This window comes from Nannospalax galili, unplaced genomic scaffold, assembly GCF_000622305.1.
Source record: "Nannospalax galili isolate Female #2095 unplaced genomic scaffold, S.galili_v1.0 scaffold945, whole genome shotgun sequence".
Classification (NCBI taxonomy): domain Eukaryota; kingdom Metazoa; phylum Chordata; class Mammalia; order Rodentia; family Spalacidae; genus Nannospalax; species Nannospalax galili.
The window spans coordinates 1,556,622-1,580,447 of record NW_008352650.1 but is presented as its reverse complement, the minus strand read 5'-3'; the positions used below and the strand labels follow the sequence as shown (position 1 = coordinate 1,580,447).

At 49.0% G+C, this 23,826-nt stretch overlaps 1 protein-coding gene across 5 annotated transcripts in view; it reads left to right on the top strand.

Annotated features, from left to right (window-relative positions):
* The window catches only part of Tbc1d16 (TBC1 domain family member 16), a 104,504-nt gene that overhangs the window by 64,548 nt on the left and 16,130 nt on the right, over nucleotides 1–23,826 (top strand). The window lies entirely within an intron of this gene.

The window sequence follows — 23,826 nt, the reverse complement described above, 5'->3', positions numbered from 1 at the left end:
GGGGCCCAGGGTCCTCTCCTCCTGGTGAAACTGTGATTTGGGGCAACAGATCCCCCAGGGTCAATTCCAGGTGTTTTAACTGAACACCTCCAAGGCCCCTGGACTTCTGTAGATTACCACTGAGCCTTTGGTCCTCTAGAAAGGACACAGGATGGCGCACCGAGGCCCATTTGTAACAGCAACATCCTCCCTCTCTCCTGCCCTTCTTCACCCAACTCTGTTCTGGAATGTGACAGTATGACAGCCAAGCTTTGAGAAGTGTGTGGTTCCCTTTCAAAAGGCTGCATGGTGGTGACCTTGGGGATGGCCTGGGTTCTCACCCCCACCCCCACCCCCACCCCTAGGCTGTACCTTGTTCTCCTATGTTCTCTGACTGGCCAGCACCAGGTGTTGCCAGGATGGCTGCATCGGCCCGCTGCACCCCAGAACTGCCTCCTGTCTCACCCCAGGTCCAGCTCCTGCCTGACCTCAGGTCCGGTTCAAGCCAGAACTTGTTCCTTCTCTTATTATTATTATTATTATTATTATCAACTTGTTCCTTCTCTTATTATTATTATTATTATTATTATTTTTTTTTTAATCTTTTTGAGACAGGGTTTCCCTGTAGCTCCAGCTGTCCTTGAACTCGCTTTGTAGACCAGGCTGGCCTCGAACACACAGGCCACTTGAGTGCTGGGATTAAAGGTGTGCGCCACTATGTCTAGCCCCTTATCATTTTAAAAAATATTTATTATTTTTATTTTATGTGTATGAGTGTATTGCCTGCATGTATGTGAGTGCACCCGTGTCGTGCAATGCCCTGGAGGTCAGAAGAGGGCTTCGGATTCCCCTGGAACTGGAGTTAAGGATGGTTCTTAGCCGCCATTTGGGTGCTGGGAATCAAACCTGGGTCCTCTGCAAGAGGAGTCAGTCAGCTCTTAACTGCTCTCCAGCCCCACCCCTTATCTTTTTTAAGTTGTACAAAATGTCCTTGATGCTGCTGTGAGTTTGAGCTGTGCACATGGATCCTAAGAGAGCGCTTTGGTTCAGAGATCTATGTTCATCTTTGTTAATTTCTGTAAAATCAGAACTGTTCAACTTGACATTCCACTTTTTTTTTTAACATGTAACATGTATTTTTTTCATGTATTTATTTGTGGATGAGTGGGTGGGTGTACCTCAACACAGTGCAGAAGTCAAAGGACAACTTTCAGGAGCTGCTTCTCTCCACCATGTGGATCTTGGGGAAGGAACTCAGACCATTAGACTTGGCAGCAAGCTCCTTCACCCCTTGAGCCTTCTAGCTGGCCCAAATTTTCACTAATTTTGAGTTCAGAATGATTCTGCCATGTCCTCAGTAACCCAATGTATTCCAAAAATGAAATCATACAGGATGAAAAGGAGCACTCAGTGCTCAACCACCCAGCATAGGAGCTATAGGGATGACAGTCTCCAGACCATGCGGGCTATTAATTATTTTGCTTTATTTATTAGATGCACCCGGAGTCTCACAGCCTCTGAGCATATTTGCAAATGCCTTAAGGGAAAAAGAAAAATAAACGATTGCTGCCTTTCCGGTTTCCAGCCCTTAATGAAGGATGCTGGTTAATAGCACCAACGACATCTTGTGTGGATGATGGGCTCTGTGATGGCACGCAGGCAGGACACACGGAAGCACATGAAAGCAGTTGGAGATGTGGAGTGAAATGTTCCTTCATTTTCCTGGGAAATGGGTGCTGTCACGCAATTGGACTAAGATAAGATTTAAATAAAAATGGCACCCAAGGGACTGCTAGTTTGTCCTCTCCTCCCTTATGGATGCTGGCACAGCCCTCCCCACCATCCGCTGCCCCACCCCACAGCTGGGCTAGCAAGGAGAAGACAGGCCATCCAGCCTGGTTATCTTTTACTAAACTGTGTCGGTAATAAACCTGAGTGATGTGCCTGTCTCTCCCTGCCTGTGATTTACACCTTTCATAATTAGCCCTGTGCACACCCACGTGGTGTCGCGTTAATCGCAGGAGCTGAGATGCTGTCTTGCTGGCTCCAGCAGCTCAGCACCCGGGAGCGAAAAGCCCCTGTAAAGAGCAGTGATTTATCCCCTCAGCCTCTCTTCCCAGCCTGTGGCCCTCAGCCCCCACTGCCTCGGACAGCCAGGTCGTCTCTCCAGGCTGGACCAGGGAAGGGTCTGAGGCTGAAGTGGCAGAATCAGGCTGGCCTCTCTCGGATTACTTCCATCTCCACTTGTCAGAAAAGACATCTCCAGACGAGCACCACAGGCTTCCCCTGGGACTCGCCAGTGCTGAGGTCTGGGAAAGCATGCAAGCCCCCCCCCTCCCTCCGCCCCATCCCCAGCAGCAGAAGGCCCCTCAGTCATAGAGGTTTAATGCTCTGATCTGCCATTCTGGGAGCCACATTGATTGTCCTCCCGGGCACGGCTGACTGAGCGATCAGCAGTCCCTAGAGCGAGGAGCTGGCCAGCAGAAAGCCACAGGGCCCAGCCTGGTAGGTGGATTGATCCAGCTCCGCTGTGTGGCACGTGTGTATGCCTGCACACAAGTGCGATGTTAATTACGGCAGACAGTCTTCAGTTTTGCTTGGAACTGTTAGTTTCATGTGCAATGTGCGTTTTAGAAACTCCTAGAGCCATGTCACTGAGAGATCAACCCATCTCCTTTCCACCCTCTCTTGTGCCAGGCCCTTGGCGGAGGGTTACAGTGGTGTTAAAGATGCCACCCTGGCCAGGGGGAGCAGTGCACATCAGTGGATGGCAAATTTGCTGGGAAGAGGCTGAGGGCCGGGGTGAGAGGTCTCCTTACCAGGGGTCAGAGGCTGTCAGGATGGAGGGTTCCATGCCAACCCCATCCCAGCCTCTTCTGGATGTGAAGCCAGCTCACGGAGCATACCGGGGACCATCCCTCAGGGCTGTGAGGGCTCTGTGTGTCTTGACCTGTCCTCACACAGTAAAGGAGGGGTCACAAAGTAGGTGGGACTTCAGAGACACTTGTTCTCCTTGTTGAGGAAAAAGTCAAATATTCTACCCAGGGTCAGGTAGAATATTTTAGGAAGTAGATCATGGTCAGCAAAGACACTTGGGTTGCTGGAGGAGGTGGTGCATCCCCATAATTCCAGTACTCAGGAAGCAGAAGCAAGAGGATCACAAGTTCAAGTCCAGCTCAGGCTATATTAGACCCTGTCTCAAAAAAATATAAAATAGGGCTGGAAATATGGCTCCGCAGTTAAGAGCACTGGCTGTTCTTACAGAGGACGTGGGTTCAGTTCCCAGCACCCACGAGGTGGCTAGCAACCATCCATAACTCCAGTTCCAGGGGACCTGACATCCTCTTCTGGCTTCTGTGGACACTGTATACACATGGTGTACTTACATATTTTAGACGAAGCACAGAGGAAAATATTTGAAGTGTTTAAAATAAGAAGCCACTCTAGGACGGAATGTCTGGTCTTATTCTTCCTTTCCTCCAGCTAAGGAATCTTGGGCTTTTGAAAATAATTTTTACTGAATTTTTGTGTATTTCATACATAATAAAATCATCTTTCTACCCCCTTGCCCCTTGCCCTTTGGTACCCTCCCATAGCTGTCCCCACAGGAGTTCATACGACTCTCAGGCTTCTTGTCTCTCTTCCCCAAAGCAGCCAGGCCAGAAGTAGAGGCTGCCCCAGCCCACGTTCCTGCAGCCTTATCCAGGGTCTCATGTGAGCTGGGAAGAGACGGTGTGGATGGTCCAGAGCCGTACCCACGGCCCACAGCATCAGTTTCCAACAAGAGGGGATTGCATGGATCTTATTTCTGATAGGTGGATGGGCATTGCCAGTGGGAGAGATTAAGTTAAACCTCAGTCAGCCCCATGCCACGGTGGGCCTACTCTCGGACAGGTCACCTGGGGTCAGGCTCAGTTCCACAGTGCTGTTCTGTCAGGTACTGTGAGGTTTTGCTGTTCGGGGCTCAGCTTCCACTAGACTCCCCTGAGCTTGTCTTTCCACGGGAAGATCATGGGCTCATCCATGCAGCTGCTCAACTCCTGGGAACTGAGCCTTCTGTGTTCCTCTCCTGCGAGTCCGCCCCTCCTATCTTGTCAACTCTTCCTACCCACATTGGCTTTCTGTGCATTGGCAACACCAGAGGACACAGAAGCATTCCCCTGACATCAGGAAGACTATTTAATATGGGGCCAGTGCCTCAGTTTCCCCACCTAAAGAAGGGTATGCTAAGGAGGACGTGAGGAGGGCACTGTGAACACCTGGGGAACTCACTGTGCTCTGTGCCTGTTCATTCTCATCTTCCAAGTACAGGCGGTAAGGTCAAGATCAAAGGCTGATGGTGAGTTGACCAGTCAGTCATGTGGGGACAGAGCAGACTCGTCCTCCACGCTTTGGCTGGCTGTGACCTGGGTAAAGGCTACAGGAAGGCCTGTCTTGTGGCCAAGCAGCTGCCACCCTGACTCCTGGAGGTTGCCCCAGGTATCTGCTCACAGACCCTGATTGTTCTGTGGTGAACCTGTGGTCACTGGAATTGAGTTTGCGCCCAGGGCTGTAGGGACAGTTCCTGGCTGCTGGTGACAGGTTTGGGGACATTGGGGACCTTACCGGAAGAAGAGCTGGCTGTAGACTGTGCTACAAAGGAACTCTGGCTATCTAACTCTCAGGTGGACCTATTGTGGACGGTGGCCCCCCCCACCCCCATTATCATTCATTGATACTTTGAAATCAGGAGCTGTGGCTTCAGAGAACACTCCGCTTGCTTCTGGTCTCAAGCATTCCTTTTGTCTCACCCATCAATGGCTCCTCACAAGGGCTTAAAGAACACCTGGTTTGGTCAGGTGCCCTTTTAAGTAGGGCACTTGAGAGCCTGGGCTTCCAGAGAGGGCTTCACAGCCAGCTGGGGCTGTGGGTAAGCAGGACCCGGCTTGGCAGAACTTCCTGCAGCCTGCAGCCCAGCCCCCAGGTAGATCCCAGAAGCTCTGTTCATTTCATTCTCCCGATGCCCTGGAGGGCATGAACCACTACAAGACAATGAGGCTTTCTGTACTGGACTCCAAAGCCCACTGGGATGGGAAATGCCACTCAGAGCTTGGGTTTGGGGGGGTCTCTGTGACCTGTGCGTGAAGCGGTTAGTGGGATTTTTCCGCTGCCAACAGGAAAGGCATAGGGACAAAGGGACCGAGCAGACCAACTTCTCCCACAGGCTTGCCATTCCCCAACTACGGGTAACTTGGGGGTGCCCCAGGTATGGTGTTCAGGTCCCCCTGAGGGTAGACTGGGAATTTGACAGGAAGTCAGCCATGAAGGCACATGAAAGGAAAGGTGGCTGGCCTTCCACCCTCAGCCTTCAGCCGTTCTGAGACTGATACACAAATTTATTATCCTCAAAGCCGAGATGAGCGGGGGTGAGTTTCCACCAGGCCCACCTGCCAATCCGTACCACCTTTGCAGGGGACCGGCATGGACCAACCTGCTGGTCATCTGTCTCTATGTCCTGTCTGACCAAAGCCAGGCCAAGGCAGGGAAAATGGGAATGTGCTTTGGGGCACAGGAAACAGGAACCCCAGAGCATTCCCCTTCTGTTTTAGCTCTTCAGGCTGAATAGCGTTTGTAAAACAGCACATACACCGTGTTAGTTGCAGCTCCCGTTGCTGTGACAAAACACCTGAGAAAGCAGCTTCAAGGAAGGTTTATTCCGGCTCACAGTTCTGGGGTGCAGTCTACCACAGGGGGAAGGCATGGCAGCCGGAGTGTGGGGCAGCTGGCGGCACTGTGCCCACAGTCAGGAAGCAGAGAGCGATGAATGCTGGTGCTCAGCTCGTTTTCTCCTTTTTATTCAGTCTTAGACAGCAGCCTGAGGGAAGGTGCTGCCCACGTTCAGAGCAGGTTTTCCTTCCCCACTTAGACCTCAGTGGCTCACAGAGACGCCCACGTGTTTCCCTACTGTGGTGTCTCATCTTGGTTGTCAGCCTGACACACCTGGGAAGAGGGGCCCTCAACTGAGGAATTTCTGCCATCACGTTGACCTGTGACCATGTCTTTGGGGCATTTTCTTGGCTGCTAACTGATGTAGGAGGGCCCAGCCCACTGTGAGCAGGGTCATCCCTAGGCAGGTGGACGGGGGCTGGATAAGAAAGGTAGCTGAGCAAGCCAGGGGAGCCGGCCAGTAAGCAGCGTTCCCCCAGGGTCTCTGCTTCAGTTCCTGCCTCCAGGTTCCTGTCTTGAGTCCCTGCTTGGCTTCCCTCAGCAATGGACTGTTATCTAGAAGTTCAAGATGCAGTAAAACCTCTCCCTTATCCCTTGGTAGATACTTGGCTGTGCGGTTTCCGGCAGCTGTCAGGGCACTCCTGGATGTGCATCCATCTGCTCTGCATTCTTTTGGGCAGCATTTTCCAGATCTTTCAGTCAGTAAAGTGCTGACTTTCAAGCATGAGGACCTAAGCTTGGATTCCTGGTGCCTGTGCAAAACTAGATGTGGTCATACACGTCTGCAACCCCTGCCCTGTGGAGGCAGAGGCAAGTGGATCCCTGGAGCTCCCCGGCCAGCTAGTCTAGCCAATCCCAGTAAGCCATGGGTTCAGTGAGAGACCGTGTCTCAAAAAATAAGGTGGAGGGACTGGGGAGATGGCTCAGCAGTCAAGAGCACTGGCCATTCTTGCAGAAGACCTGGGTTCAAATCCCAGCACCTACATGGCGGCTAACAACTGTTCATAACTCCAGTTCCAGGGACTCTGATGCCTTCTTCTGTCCTCCATGGGCACTACATGATACTGGTGCACTTACACATACACATAAAAAAATAATAAATAAATTTAAAAAGTAAGGTGGAGTGTGATAGAAGGAAGACACTCAATGTCTACCTCTGCCCTCCATGTGTTCACATGTGCACACACACGTACTACATGCACTACACATACTGCACACACATACACTACACACATTACTGCACACACATACACTACACTCACATACATGGCACACATATGCTGTATACACACGCATACCACACACACTTCTCACACATATATTGTACACACACTATACATACATACACTATATACATACACTACACATACACTGTATACATACTGTACACGCATACACTGTGCACACACACTGTACACACAGACTACACACATACTGCAATACTCAACATATATACACTATGCACATGTATACTGCACATGCACTGCACACACACACATGCATACACACACAGCCTCATGGAGTGCTCCTCCAGTACACCCACCAGCCCTCGCATCCTCCTCCCTCTCCCAGCATGCCTTGCACCCTTCATGTTCTCCTCAGAGTACCAGGGCTCGGGCTGGAGAGATGGGTCAGCGGTTAAGGACACTGGCTGCTCTTGCCGAAGACCCAGATTCAAATCCCAGCACCCACATGGCAGTTAACAACTGTCCATAACTCCAGTTCCAGGGGATCCAACAGCCTCTTCTGTCCTCCGAGGGCATTGCATGACACGGGTGCACTTACCTACATGCAGACAATACAAGCCAACACATAAAATAAAAATAAAAATTTAAAAATCCAAACAAAGTACCAGTGCTGTCCCCATGCCCCCACCTTCAGGATAAAGCCTGTCACAAGCCACACCCCTTTCTATGGACGCTCCACCTGACCTGCCCCCCAGCCCCCACACACCCCTTTCCATGGATTCCACCTGACCTGCCCCCCCAGCCCCCCCACACAGCACTTCTTGCTTCTCTGTCTATAGAGTCCTGGGTGAGGGGTGTGCTGATGACCCCGGCACTGTGGGTGGTCCTGTTGCCCCGTGTGGGTCACTCTCTTCACCCTCCTTCCTTGATGGAGACGTGGTTGACCACCTCATGGGCTCAGTTGAGTGTAAGATGAAAGATGGCCCATTTAAACAGCTTCTGAGCCACTCTAGTCATCCCTCGGTATCACGGGGATGGACACCAGGATCCTCAGGCAGGGATCCCCAAAGTTGGGTGCCTGGTGGCCCTGTGTTAGTGTTTGTGTAGAACCTGTGCACATCCTCCTGGAGGCTTCAGATCATCTCTGGAGGACTCATAACACTTCCTACAGCGTAGATGCATACATACTGTACACGCTATGCAGAGAGTTGCTGCTTCTGTTGTTGAAGGACTAAGGCCTAAAACCAGAATCTGCACATGTTCAGAAAATACACATTTTTTTTTCTGAAATATTCTCCCTTTTTGTGCTGGGACTAGGACCCTCTGCATGCTAGGCAGACTTTTGCTACTGAGCTATGCTGCAGCCTTTTCCGAATATTTTCAATCCGTGTTTCATTGACTCCAAAGTGTGGAACTGGTGGATACAGAGGTCAGTCATATCCTGAAATAGTGTCTACAAACTATGTGAGTTATTCCTTCAATTGTGTGTAAACACATACATGAAGTTTAGGGCAACAGTCACAACAAAGTTGACAACCCCTTGGGGTTGCACAAACCAGGGTTTCCAAGGCTGAGTCTGTACATCAATATTCTGTGACTTAAAAAAGAAAAACTTTGGGGTCGGGTGTGGTGGCATACACCTTTAATCCCAGCGCTTGGGAGGCAGAGGCGCAGATCTCTGTGAGTTCAAGCATAGCCTGGTCTACAAAGTGAGTTCTAAGCCACCTGGGGCTACAGGGAGACCCTGTCGCTAAAAGAAAAACTTTGGGCTGGAGAGCGGTTAAGAGCACTGGCTGCTCTTGCAGAGGACCCAGGTTCAATTCCCAGCACCTACATGGTGGCTAACAACCGTCAGTAACTCTAGTTCCAGAGGCTCCGACCACCCTCTTCTGTGGGTATGGCATGACATGGGTGTACCTACCTACATGCGGACAATATGTCTCAACACATAAAATAAAGTTTAATTAAAAAGAAAACTGTATGCATGCATATGTGTTTGTATGTGTGCATACATGACATAGTACATGTGTGAGGGTCAGAGGACAACCTCCACTGTTCGTCCTCTCTGTTCACCTTGTTGTAGACAGGATCTCTTGTTGTTTACCACTGTATATGCCAGGTAGGCTGGCGCGTGGGCTTCTGGGAATTCTCCTTGCTCTGCCTCCCATCTCCTAGGAATGCTGGGATTACAGATACTGTTGTGTTCAGCTTTATGTGGGTTCTGGGGGTTCAAATTCAGATCCTCATGACTATATGTCAGGTGCTTTACCCACTGAGCCATCCCCTCAGCCTGGTTTTGTGAAAAAAAAAATATTTTGGTTTTTTGAGACATGGTCTCCCTGTAGCCCCATCTGGCCTGGAACTCACCATGTAGACCAGGCTGGCCTCCATCTGACAGAGATCCACCAGCCTCTGCTTCCTGAGTGTTAGGATTAAAGGTGTGCACTACCACACCCAGGCTGTTTTGTGAATTTTTAACCACAAAAACAATTTACTTATTACATGAAAATATTAGGCAACTAACAAATGCAGAGAGTGTAATTTAATGTAAAATTACTCGCAGTATGAGGTCATTTCCAGTCCCACACTGGGAGGGAAGCTAAACGGAGCAACTTACCAGCAAACTGAGTTTCTGTTTCCGCAGGGGCTGCGTCTTGGGGCAGGACAAATAGGACGGGTGTTTTTCCTTCTGCCTCACTGATCTCGTGTAACATATGTGTGGGGTTTAGAGGTCTCCCCAGGAGCTCTTGATCGACTGGTCCCAGGCTCCCACCGTTCTGCCTGTGATCTTTAGTTCACATGGGTGCTGGTTCCATTTGGCCACATCGTCCATCCCCCGCCCCCTACCCTGCCTCGTCAGCAGGAAGCTCCCCATGGGCACTGTGACCTGAGGTCTGAGAAGAGTCAGAAGCCTTTGTTGAATGAACAGATTCTTTTTCAGGTCAGCTTAGTGCAAAAGCTTTCTTTCTCTAGAAGAGAGAGAGAGGAGAGGGGGACCCAGGGACCCAGGGACGAGAGGGGACGTAGGAACCTCTGACCAGGGCAATGCGTGTGGCTGAAGCCCCTGTTTCAGTGGTACATAGAACGTTCCCAATGTCATGAAGCCATTAACACAGTCTAATTCCAGAACATTCTCAGCACCCCAAAGATAACCCCCCTGCCTGCTGCAGTCCTTGCCCTTCAGCCTGTGGTAACTTCAGTCTGTGCCCTGTCCCTGAGTTGCTAATTTGGGATGTTCTGTATAAACGGAATCGTACTGTGCGGCTGGTGGGGAGGGACTTCCAAGGTCTTCATCAAGGTTGTCTAAGCCAGGAATGGTGGTGTTTGTCTCTAATGCCAGCTTTAGGAAGCTGAGACAGGAGGATTGCTGCAAGTTCCCGGCCAGCCTGGGCTCCGTAGTGAGACTCTGTATTTTTAAAAATATTTTATTATTTTTATTTTATGTGTATGAAGTACATGTGTGTTAAGTACATCCACGTCATACAATGCCTGCGGAGGTCAGAAGAAGGCGTTAGATTCCCCTGGAACTGGAGTTACGGATGGTTGTTAGCCGCCTGTGGGTGTTGGGAATTGAACCCAGGTCCTCCGCAAGAGCAGCCAGTGCTCCTAACTGCTGAGCCATCTCTCCAGCCCCCATGAGATCTGTCTTAAAATGACAAACAAAAGCCTGCTGTGGTAGCTTGTTCAGGGCCCTGTTCCTGCTGATGGCTGACCGTGCTGTACAAGTGAATGATGCTTTGGGCATTCATTCGTCAGTCAGTAGACACCTCTGTCGTTTCTTCTCCTGGACCATGGTGAACAGTGCTGCTGTGTAGCCAGGTGGTGGGAGTCTCAGGTGGGAGGAGCAGGAGCTCAAAGCTAACCTGGGCTACATAATGAACTTTGCTGGGTGGGTGTAGTCCCAGCACTTGGGAGGCAGAAGCAGGCGGATCTCTGTGAGTTCAAGGCCAGCCTGGTCTACATAGTGAGCTCCAGGACAGCTGGGGCTGCAGGGAGACCCTGCTTCAAAAAGACAAAAAAAAAAATTAGTTATTTTGATTTTATTTTATGTGTATGAGTGTATTGCCTGCATGTATGTAAGTGAGACTGCATGTGTGTAAGATTTTGTTTTTGATTTTTCTAAGTGCACCCATGTCAGTGCTTGGGGAAGTCAGAAGAGGGTGTCAGATTCCCTAGAACTGGAGTTACATGCTGGGTGTACTAGCCCGCACCTTTAATCCCAACTCTCTGGAGGCAGAAGCAGGTGGATCTCTAAGAGATGGAGGCCAGCCTGGTCCAAATAGTGATGTCCAGTGGGCTGGAACTAGGGAGGCCCTGTCAAACAAACAATCAAAAACAAACTCTACATTTTTGTGCTTCAAAGAAAGAACAGTGTCGGGGGCTTGGATAGATGGCTCAGTGGTTAAGAGCATTGGCCGCTCTCGCAGAGGACACGGGTTCGGTTCCCAGCATCCTCATGGCAGCTAAAACAGCAACAACAACAACAAAAAAACCCAAAACCATTCATTTTGTTTGATTTTTGACGGAGTCCCTGGCTGGGACTAGGGAGACCAAATTCATCTTGTTATTTCCTTCTGCTTTGGATGTCGTCAAGGAAATGTCTTGGTCAACGTCAAGATTTGTGCTTGCTTGTGTTTTCTTCTAAAGGATTTTTTTGTTTTGTTTTGAGAGAAGGTCTTCCTTTAGCCCCAGCTGTTCTGGAACTTGCTGTGTAGACCAGGCTAGCCTCTATCTCACAGAGTTCCACCTGCTTCAGCCTCCCGAGTGCTGGGATTAAAGGTGGGTGCCACCATGCCTGGCCTGATTTTAGCTCCTATGCTTAGGACTTTAGGACTTTGCTCCATCTTGAGTTAGTGTGTGTGTGTGTGTGTGTGTGTGTGTGTGTGTGTGTGTGTGTGGTGTATGTAAACATGTGTGCACGGGTGCAGGCATACAGAAGCCAAAGCGCAGCGCCAGTGTCCTGCATTATTGCTCTGTACTGTTTTCCCTGAGAGTCTCTCACCGGACCTGAAGTTAGGCTGATGACTGGCAGGCCCCAGCGATCCTCCCACACCACTGCCACCCTGGAGCCGGGGTTACACACACATTTGGGGCCATGCCTGGCTTTTCTTTCTTTAACGTGGTGCTGGGGATTTGAACTCAAGTCCTCTTGAATGCTCTGCAAGTATTCTCCCGCACTGGGCCGTTTCCCCAGCCTGAGTTAAGTTTGTGGGGGCTGTGAGAGATGTTCTGTTCTGGTGCGTGTGGCTCCCTGGCTGTGCCAGTACCATTTGTTGAAGACTGTCCTTCCCGCCGCTGGATTGTTGGGGTGTTCTTGTCAGAACCCATCGGCGGTCAGCATGAGGACTCACGTTGGACTCGGTTCTGTTGTGTTCATCTGCGTGTCTGCCCTTCCGTCAGGACCTCGCCGTCTCGATTACTGTAGCCTGGCGAGTCAGGAGGTTTAGGAACCAAACGTTCTGACTCTTGGATCCTTGGTATTTTGGGGTATATTTCAAGATCGACCCTGTCAATCTCTGCCCAAAGGCAGCCGGGATGTGGGCAGCTGTGATCACGGTATCTCCAGCTTACCCAGGAGGGAGCCTTCCCTAGTTCTCAGAGAGCTTGTGACCCTGTTGCCACTTTGGTGTCACCCTCCCGGTCCCTAGAACTGTGAAGGGTCACCCTGAGGTTCCAAGCCAGCTCTGGCCGCCATTCCTAACCGCAGCCTAGGAAACCAGTGTGGGAAACAAGGGAAGAGGAGCCCACCGGCTGTGGAGTCTGTGGGATGCCAGGCTTGGGGCCGCGTTTCTGGTACGCAGAGATGAAGGCACCTGATGAGCTGAAAGCCTGGGCCGAAGGGAGAAGCGGACCTCAGGGGCTTTCCTCAGAGGTTTTGACAGGGTGGGTTGTCTCCTAAGTCGTTCTCGTCTCTGGAAGTCACATACCAAGACCAGTTACCCGAACCACGTCGCTGTCCATCCCACGCTGCTGTTTGCCATGTGTGACATCTGACGACATCCTCGATACAGTTAGTCACCAAGGGGGTTAGCGGTGTCACTCCTGGGCTGGGGTATCAGAAGGCCTCTCAGCCCCAGGAGCCTGGAGAACCATAGCCATGGAGACCGTCCAGCATCTGGGCACACCTTTGTCTTTCCTTCTTTGCTCCTTGGGTTTCAGACAGGGGCTCGTGTAGCCGAGGCTGGCCTTGAACTCACTATGTAGCTGAGGATAACCTTCAGCTCCGGATCCTCCTGCCTCTACCTCCCAAGTGCTGGGACTACAGGCGTGCACCTCCGCACCTGGCTCCCTTTCCTTCTTTTTCTAAATAATCCTTATTGGTGGTTTTCTAATATAAATGGAGACTCAGGCTTCCTGTTCTTAAAAAAAAAAAAAAGATAAGAATACATCAGATTAGCCTTTCTGAAGATCAAATGATACAATGTTCCCATTAGGAAACAAAGCAAGCATTTGAAAAAATAACGAGATGAATGTAAACTGTGCCATGTAGAGATGTCCATTATTAAAGTGTTCATGTCATGTTCCACTTCCATGCCATGTTCACGGAGAGATGACCTAAGTCTGTACTGTGTGTGACTATATTGACATGCAATTCATACAATTCTGAATCATATTTTCCTCATTTAACACAGAGTGTAAATATTTTCTCTGGTCACTACGTTTATAAAAATATCCTATAATGGGGGCTGGAGAGATGGCAGTTAAGAACACTGGTTGTTCTTGCAGAAGACCCGGGTTTGAATCCCAGCACCCACACGGCAGCTAATAAGTGTCCATAACTCCAGTTCCAGGGGATCCGACAGCCTCTTCTGTCTTCTGCGGGCATTGCACGACACTGGTGCACTTACCTACATGCAGGCAATAAATGTGTACACATAAAATAAAAATAATAAATAAAAAAGAAAAGAAAATATCTTATAATGGCTTCATGGTGTAACATACGATGTTCCATGTTATGTTCAAGTATTTCTCTACTGCTGAAAATTTGGCAGCGGTAGGGTTTTGTATTGCTGAATGTTTTAAAAATTCTTTTGAGGGGCTGGAGATATGGCTCAGAAGGTTAAGAACACTTGCTGCTCTTAAATAAAATATATTTTATTTGTGGGGTGGCAGAGATAGCAGTAAGAGCACAGGCTACTCTTGAAAAGGACCCAGGTTTAAATCCCAGCACCCACATGGCAGCTAACAGCCATCTATAACTCCAGTTCCAGGGGACCCAACACTTCTGACATCTGCAGGCATTTATTATTTTTATTTTGTGTGTGTGTGTGTGTGTGTGTTTTGCCTGCATGTATGTAAGTGCACTGTGTCATGCAATGCCCAATGAGGTCAGAAGAATGTGTCAGATCCCCTGGAACTGGAGATATAAATTGTTGTTAGCTGCCATGTGGGTGCTGGAAACCAAACCCGGGTTCTCTGCAAGAGCAGCCAGTGCTCTTAACCACTGAGCCATCCCTCCAGTCCCCCACTTGCTGCTCTTGCAGGGGACCTGAGTTGGGTTCCCAGCACCCAATTCAGATGGCTAACAGCTGTGTATAACACTAGCTCTAGGTGGTGGTCGCAGGGAGCGCCCTGCTCTGCACCACTCCTGTGAGAGCAAAAGCCAAGCAGAAAAATCACAAGTGCTGACAAGGAACCTGTGCCCCGTGGGCGGAGTGCAAACAGCTGCTGTGGGAAATGGGTCCTTCCAGAAAAGAGTCCAGAGTGACCTTAGGATCCAGCACTTCCACTTCAGGGTATGTACCGATGGGATTTAAGAGATGTTTGTGCTCACGGGCGCATCATGGATGCAGTAGACAGATACATGAACAAATGAAATGTGGTCCATCCATTCTGTGGAATATTACTCAGCCTTGGAAAGGACCCAAGTTCTTCTTTTAAAAAATATTTTTTATTATTTTATGTGCATGAGTGTATTGCCCGTGTGTATGTGAGTGCACCTGGGTCATGCAATACTGTGGAGGTCAGAAGAAGGCAGGTCAGATTCCCTTAGAACTGGAGTTAAGGACAGTTCTTAACTGCCATGTTGGTACTGGGAATCAAACCCGGGTCCTCTGCAAGAGCAGTCAGTGCTCTTAACAGCTGTGCCATCTCTCCAGCCCAGGAATGACGTTCTTAAGGACACTGTGCTCAGTAAAATACTCCAGGTACAGAAAAACTAGTACCCAGGCAAGGCTATCAGGTCACCAAATTCACAGACACAGTAGAATGGTAATTTCTAGGGATCCAAAAACCAGGGAAGAGTTCTGAGGTGGAAGGGTGCAGTGGCTGCACGGTGTTGTGATGTCACTGAATACCACGGAATACTACACTTAAAAATGCTTTCAACAGGAAAGCCAGGCCTCCTGTGATCCCAACTACTCAGGAGGTTGATGTAGGAGGACTAAAAGTTCAAGGCTAGCCTGGGCCACTCAGTGAGACTGTCTCAAAAAGTAAGGACAGGATTCAATCCTAGTCTCTCTCTCTCTCTCTCTCTCTCTCTCTCTCTCTCTCTCTCTCCCTCTTCCCTCCCTCCCTCCCTCCCCCCTCTCTCTGTGCACATACACATCCAGTCTTTCCACGTAGTTGTAACTTAGTCCTCCTGGTTAGCACCTAGGACTGCGGTGGTTTGATGATACACATCAGGGTCTCGTTTGCCCAAGCTGCCCTGTGATCCTCCTGCCTCAGCCTCCTGAAGACTGGGATTATAGGCCTGCACCACCATGCCTAGCTGACTGCATTTTAAGAGTTCGTTATACAGCTGGGTATGGTGGTGCCCACCTTTAATCCCAGTGCTAGGGAGGAGAGGCACACAGATCTCTGCTTGGTCTACACAGTGAGTTCCAGGCCAGCCAGGGCAACATAGTGAGACCCTGTCTCAAAAAAACAACAGTGAAAACCACAGAGTTTCTTACACATACTCTGGATACTAGTCCCGTTGAACGTGTTTTGTGAGAATTTTTTCCCAGACTGATTTGCATTTTTGTTGCTTTCAATGGGGGCATTTTGAAGAGATGTGTTTAGTTTTCTAATTAGTTACTTCTATGGTTTGTAGAGTGAGCATCTGCATCAGAAATTGAGCCCTGTTGCAAGGTCTTAGGTCACAGAAAACCTTTGAGGATTCTGGTGCAAGGTCTCAAATATTTTTTAAAATGATTATTATGTTTGTTAATTTGCATTTATTTATTTATCTCTGTATGTGCGGCAGAGGGCAACTTGCCCAAGTCAGTTCTCTCTCTACCATGTGTGTCCTGAGCTTTGAACTCAGGTTGTGAGGCTTGGTGGCAAAGACTTTATCTGCACACACGCTTACGTGATGCCATCTGTATACAAATATACCAGATAACTGAGTGGGAGAAAGGGTGGTGTGTGTGTGTGTGTGTGTGTGTGTGTGTGTGTCTAGGGATTGAATCCCATATATCATTGACCTACAAAGGTTGTCATTTCAGTCATGGGATTTTGTAGAAGGTTTACAGTTTTAGACTTTACTTCTAGATCTGTGATCCATTTTGAGTTAACTTTGGATGAGGAAGGAACGGACATCAGTTTATCTCATGGCGTCTTCCAGTTGACACATCACCTTTGGCAGAGGAGCTCTTTCCACGAGCTTTGTTTGCCCCGTCAGGCTTGAGTTGATCACGTCCACTTGTAAACCCGGTTCTGTGCCACACTTGTCTGTGCACCGTTATCTGTCTTTCCCTCTATACCAGATTCTCCCGATCACCGTGCTTCTGGAAGCTGCGGAGTGAGGTCAGCCTTCAACCTCGCTCACGTTTGCACTCGCGGTGGATGTTCTAGGTCTTTCGCGTTTGGAGTTGGGATCGTGTTTGATTGGGATCGTGTTTAATTTAGAAATAAGATTGTCAAGATTGCCATGGGGTTGCTGACCTTCCATCCATGACACGGCACGTCTTCGTCACTGGCAGCTTTGATTTCTCTCAGAAATCTTGTGGTTTTCAGTTTGACTTTCATTTGTTAAACTAACTCGCAAATATTCTGTGTGGGCTTGTGTATGTATGTGTGTGTGCGTGCGTGTGTGTGCGTGTGTGTGTGTGCATGTGTGTGTGTATTTTAGTGTGTATTTGAGTGTATTATGTGTATTCTAATGTATATTTGAGTGTGTGATGTGTATTCTAATGTGTGTTTGAGTGTGTGTGAGAGGTGTATTTTAATGTGTATTTGAGTGTGTGTTTGTGATGTGTATTCTAATGTGTATTTCAGTGTGTGATGTGTATTCTAATGTATATTTGAGTGTATTCGAGTGTGTGTGTGTGATGTGTATTCTAATGTGTGTTTGTGTGTGAGAGGTGTATTTTAATGTGTATTTGAGTGTGTGTTTGTGATGTGTATTCTAATGTGTATTTGAGTATGTGTAAGACTTGTATTCTAATGTATATTTGAGTGTATTTGAGCGTGTGTGTGTGTGTGTGTGTGTGTGTGAGAGAGAGAGAGAGAGAGAGAGAGGTTGACTTTAGGTTTTTCCCTTGACCGTCCTCTGCTGTGTTTACTGAGGCAGGGTTTCCCTGAACCCAGAGCTCATTGATTCTGCTAGTCAGCTTGCTCTGTGGACCCCGTCTCCATTTCCTAAGCACTGAGATTATGTGGGTTTTTATATGAGTTCTCAATCCAAATTCTGGCTCTCATGCCTTACATGGCAAGCTCTTTCTCCACTGAACTGTCTCCCCAGCCTGTGGACTTTTTTTCTGCTATAAATTAAATATTTTGCTTCATTTTCCAGTTGTTTCTTGCTGGTCTAAGGATACGATCAGTTTTTCTATATTAACTTTTTATCCTATAAACTTTCTCAGTTCGCTGACTGGTTCTAAAAGTTGTTTTATAATTCCCCAGAGATTTTCCATGTAAACAGTCAAATCCTCTGCAGGCACAGACAGTTGCATTCTTTCTAAACCAGTCTTGTGGCTCACCCTTCCTCTTCCTGCTTGTGCAGGGGCGAGGGCCTCCCGTACAGTGTCCACAGAACTGGTGGAAGCCAGCATCCTTACCTGGCTCCTGGTTTTGAGGGGAAACAATTCCATCGTTCCTCACTGTTGCTAACTGTAGAGTATGTGCAGGCTCCTCCACCTCAGCAAGTTCCCTTCTGCATCAAAAACAAATGCTGAATTTTTAAAAATACATTTTCTGCACCTATTCGTGCATATATTTTTGTGTCTATTTTCCTTGGATTAATTGCTAGAAAGGAAAGGGTCAAGGCATACAGATACTTTAAGGCTTTCACATTTTATCCAAACTGCCGTTGGAGAGTTCGGCCGGGCTCCCGCAGGTCCCGAAGCTGTGTCGTGGTGTCCGTTCTGAAACTCTTGACTGCAGTATACGCGCTGCTGGCTGTATTTGCTCATTTGTTATATTTTATTTTCAAGATAGTGTCTCACGGAGCCCAGGATGGCCTCAGATTTACTGTGTAGCCAAGGATGACCTTGAATGCCTGATCCTCCGGCCTCCAAGTTCTAGAATTACAGGTGTACAACACTCCATATGCTTAGATTTTTGGCAGGGGGGCATTTTTTTAAAAAAGTTTATTTATTTTTATTTTATGTGTGTTTACCTGCATGTATGGAAATACACCACATGTATACCTGGTGCCCGTGGAGGCCAGAAATAGGTGTCAGATCCTATGAAACTGGAGTTACAGATGATAGTTTGCCACCATGAGGATGCTGGCAACCAAACCCTGGTCCTCTGCAAGAACAGCCAGTGCTCTAAACAGCTCAGCCATCTCTCAAGCCCCAACCAGCTTAGATTTTATAATCTTTGAATTATCGTCATTTTCACGGTGGAGGGATTGCTCAGTAGTGGTTAAGAGCCCTTGCTGCTCTTGCAGGGGACCCAGGTTCTGTTCCCAATGCCCACAGCTGCCTGTCACTCAAGCCCCTGGGCATCCCCCACCCTCTTCTGGCCTCTGTAGGCACTCACACACATGAAGACATACATATACACCAAATTAAAAACTAAAAGTAAATATTTTTGAAAGGGTTTTAAAATAATGAAAATAAATTAGCCACGCATAGTGGTCCACACCTTTAATCTCAGCACTCGGGAGGCAGAGGCAGGTGGATCTCTGTGAGTTCAAGGCCAGTCTGGTCTACATAGTGAGTTCTAGGACAGCTGGGGCTACAGAGAGACCCTGTCTCAAAAAAATAAAATAATAATAAAATTAAAAATAAAAATAAACGATCACCAGTCTCCCCCCCCCCCCCCCCCCCCCCCCCACCCCTCCGTTATTTTTCCCCCCCCCCAGCCTCTCGAATCTCTTGTGTTAATGTTCTTGCTGTAGATTTGAGCGTGTTGCTTGTGTTGGATACCCTGTGACTTGTCTTTTCTTTTAGACATCTTCCTGGGGGCATCCACTCTTCTGCTCTATGTGCGGTTTTACATTTTAAACTTTATAATATGCAGGTTATGTCAGGCTTGTTCTTTGGATCTTGTGTGGCTCATGTTGGCCTCACAGTCACCTTGCCGCTCACGCTAGCCTTGACCTGATTCTCCCGTCCCCATCTCTGCTGTTATGGGCTTGTGCCGTCACACTTAGCTCGGTTGGACTATGTTTTATAATATTTTCAGGTTCACAGCAGAGATTTCCCACTTGCCCTGGTTCCGTGAGGACCCGGCCCCTTCAGCATCAGCATCCACCATGAGTCTGGTACGCACGTGACAGTCAGTGGGCCTACACTTCTGGGTCATTATCAGCCGGAGTGAGTGGTTTGTAGGAGGCTTTTTCTTGCTGTTGCGTGTTCTTTAGGGTTTGGGCTAATGGTGACGGCAATGCAGAGGGTTCCATTGTCCCGAGCAATGTGTCTCACAGCTCATTCTTCTTCTCCTCCCTGCAACCACTGATTTTTTTTTAAAAAATTAAAAAATTTTATTTTATGTGTATGAGTGTATTACCTACATGCATGTAAGTGCACTCATGTTGTGCAATGTCCACACAGATCAGAAAAGTGCGTCGGATCCCTGAGAACCGGAGTTACTGATGGTTGTTAACCACCATGTGGGTGCTCGGAACCGAACCTGGGTCCTCTGCAAGAGCAGTCAGTGCTCTAAACCACTGAGCCGTCTCTCCAGCCCCAACTCCTGAGCGTTTTACTGTCTGCGTTGCTCCCCTTTTGTATCACCGTTTGGCCTCCTACAGCACACTACCTGTTCAGATCAGCATTTGACTCAGCAGTCCATGGCTCTGTCTCGACACACCGTGGTTTATTATTTATCTGTTTACAAACTGAAGGCTGTAAGCTTTGACCAAGGCCCACCAAAGGGTGGCGCTATTTCCAGTCTCCCTGGTCCCGTCTTTGTCCCCGGCACATCACACATAGTCAGCATGATCTTCTAAGACCTACACATCCTCCTGGTACTCATGGGGCAAGCCAAAGTTTCCCAAAACCATACAGAACACTCCAGGTGGAGGCCCGGGCAGAAAGGATCTGCTAGTTCCCCAGGAGATGAGCTGATTCCAACCCAGGAAAGAATCCTCAAAAGACAGGGGGTCCCACACACCTTCCCAGGCAATGTGCCTCCAGGCAGAAATCTGCTCGAGCCCTTTCGCAGCCCCTTGGGGGATAATTACTCACTAGTTAATTGAGGCAGTGAGTCAGTTGGCAAGCTTGGGAGTCACAACCCGGGCTTCATGCACCCTTCCTTCAGCGATTCAGCAACTCAGGACAGAGGTAAATGAGAAAGTTCAGTGGTTAGGACGTTGTAAGTGATGCACACCCTGGCCATGAGCGGCCCGTGCAGCCCAGCCTCCCCAAGGCCCCTTCCTGCTCCTCAAGGTTTCTCTGAAGACCAGCACCCTCTGGCTACATCAGGCTTCATCACTGGGCCCTCAGTGCAACCCAGGGACTTAACAGCCACCACATGAGGTGGCCTCCGATCACACCACTGGCCATCTGTTCAGCACTTCTTATACCCATCTCCTGTGTCCTGTCTTGATGGGCGGGAGAGCCTGCAGCAGTCCCTGAAACCTAGACAGTGTCTTTTCCAGTTCTCTTGGTCAGAGCCAGGCCTGCTGGGATCTAGCAGGGAGGACAGGTACCACTCTGCAGGGACTGTGGCCTCTAGGCTTTCTGGGTGGGGAATGAACTCAGCGGTCTGCCTGGAAGGAGTTTCTGACTGCTGTCTTTATTTCTGCTTTGGTCTTTGGTGGTCTCAGAATATACGGGGACTAAGCGATGCTTCATATCTTAGAGCCTACGGTCTTCCATTCTGCCTGGAGGACAGAACAGCAGTTCGGGAGTTGCCCCTGAATAAGCTCTCCTTTTCATTTTAATGCATCTCACTGAATAGTTTTATAAACAAACCGAACTGTTTGCAATACATACAAATACTTCTCTGTGCACGTGTTTGTGTGTGTGCGCACGTGTACACACCTGTGTGTCGAGGCCAGAGTTTAATCATTTTCCTCCTTCGTTTTTGAGACAGCATCTCTCACTGAACCTGGAGCACCCTGATTCTGGTGGGTCGACAAGCTCCAGGGATCCACCTGTCTCTGCCTCCCTAGTGCTGGGGTTACAGGCGCCCACCACCACACCAGGCCTCTTTTTGTTTGCTTTTGGGGTTTTTCCCTGGGTGTTGGGAGAAAGAACTGAGGTTCTTCTGCTTGCATTTTACCAACTGAACCATCCCCCCAGCCCACATACACATTTCTCATTTCCCTTCCAGGCCTGAACATTATAATAAATGGTATCTTCTGTGCCAAGCTAGGGCTGGAAACTTAGCTGTGGGAGCCACTGGCCCACACCAGCCAGACTGGGAAAATCACATACTTCTAGAAGCCTTGTGCCTGCTAGGGTGGGTCCTGCATGGCCAGGGGCCCAAGGGTTTCCCCCAGATTCGCTGCAGTTTGAACCTGTAGCCCTGGCCATGGCTCCTAAGCACTGTGTCTTTGACTTAATGAAAGAATCAATTAATTATTGCAAAATTTTGCCCCCAAGGAGCTTCTATACAGAAGGTGTGGAGCAGACCTCCACCTGGTGGCTCACTATTGGGAAGGCTTGCAGGCCCTCTCTTCCCTGATTTGAAATCAACTTCCCTCCTGTCCTCCCCTTCTCTTGCCTTTTCAGTGATCAGCAGGAGCCTTCTGCCTAGGCCCTGTCTCAGTGAATGTCTTGCTGCCCTATGGGATGCTGACAGTTATGTGGGTATTGACGGATGGCACTGGGGCACAGTGCGGTAGTGGCAGAGAGACCGTTGCAGGAGAGTGTGCCATGGTCCCTGTACTCGGGAGCCTCCTGCAGGACGTGGGCGGTGGTGGCTGACAGGCCCTTACCTGGACTGTAAGGGATGGTTTCACAGTACAGAGCAGCAGGATGCACTTAGGAGGACTTGTGCACATCCTCGTTCTGCGGGGGGACCCGGCTGGGCTGACTGCCTAACACAAGTGTGGAGGAAAAGCCACACCGTACACTGGCCTGGTGTTCTGGAGGCTGTGAAAGGTTTTAAAGGCCTTGCTTTCTCTTTGGTGGCTGAGAGAAATAGGGGCTATGCCCAGGCCTCCCCAGGACCTGTTCCCATGGTGATAAACTCGAGAGCTTCTGCTTCAGCTGACTGTGACCAGGCCAGGCACCTGAGGCTGACTCTTGCCTTCACTTGGGTTATAGCTGAGCTGTCATTTGCAGAACATGACTATTAGATCTCAAGACCCAGGGTTTAACCTGTGATACTTGAGTCCATGTAATAATATATCTTGCAATAGAAAATGTAACCAATTCATGGATTTCTTTAAAAGGCAGAATGGCGGGGGTGGTGTTGCCACACTGCAGACTCAAGAGGCCAGAGCTTAGGTTCCCATATTAGCTCCACCTGCTAGCTATGTGACCTTGGGCAGATCTAGCCTCTCTTTCATTTTCTGAGCAGTGGGACAATTCCACGCACTTAGTAAGCGGTCAAAGGTCAGCTCAGAGGGCGGGGGAGATGACTCAGTGCATAAAGTGCTTGCTATAAAAGTGTGAGAACCCGGGTTTAATCCTGTTTACTTTCTGTTGTGTTAAAACACTGACCAAAACCAATTTGGGGAGGAAAAAGTTTCTATCAGCTTGTAACTCCCAGGTCACAATCTATCACTGAGGGAAGCCAGGGCAGGAACTCAAGTCAGGAGCCCGGAGGCTCGGGCTGAAGCAGAGCTCATGGAGGAATGCTGCTTGCTGACTCGCCCCACTGGCCAGCTTTCTGATACAGTCCAGGCCCACCTGCCCAGGGATGGCACTGCCCACAGTGGCCTGGATCCTCATACATCAATTGGCAATAAAGAAAATACCCCACAGACATGCCCACAGATCAGTCTGATAGAGGAAATTCCTCAACTGAGGTTTACTCTTGTAATCCTAACACTGGGGAGGCAGAGCCTGGGGGGCTCCTTGGGACTTGCTGGCCAGCCTAGCCAATTGGTGAGCTCCAGGTTCTGGGAGAGACTCTGAGCTGACCTTTGACCTCTTGGTCATGGGCACGCACAGAAGTTTTATGTATGTGCGAGCTCACGCGCACACACACCCACATCCACACGTACACACAGCACATGAAAAGTGGGTATCCCAGGGTCAAGCGCATGTCACATTTTACTAAGTGCTAAATATTGTTAATAATCTTAGTAACCCCAGTGTTTTCTCACCAAATCATACACCTAACCAGGGTGGTTTTTTTTTGTTTTTTGTTTTTTGTTTTTCTCAGAAACAGAGAACAAGTCTAAACCCATGCAGAGGCTCCATGCAGAGCTATGAACAGGGTAGCTGCCCTTCGAAGGCTCCAAGGATCGGGCAAAGCGTTCCGTGGTTGTTTATACCTTGTTATCTTCACTTTATAGATAGGCAGCAAAGGCCCAGAGAGGCTTGATAACTCCCCCAAGGTCGCCAGCAAGGATTTCAGCTGATTTGAGTCAATGAAACCTTGTTGGTCATTCTGACAACTTAATTAAGGTACAAAGAGTCTGATCAAGAAAATGCTTTCCAGTCCAAATGAAAGTATCACT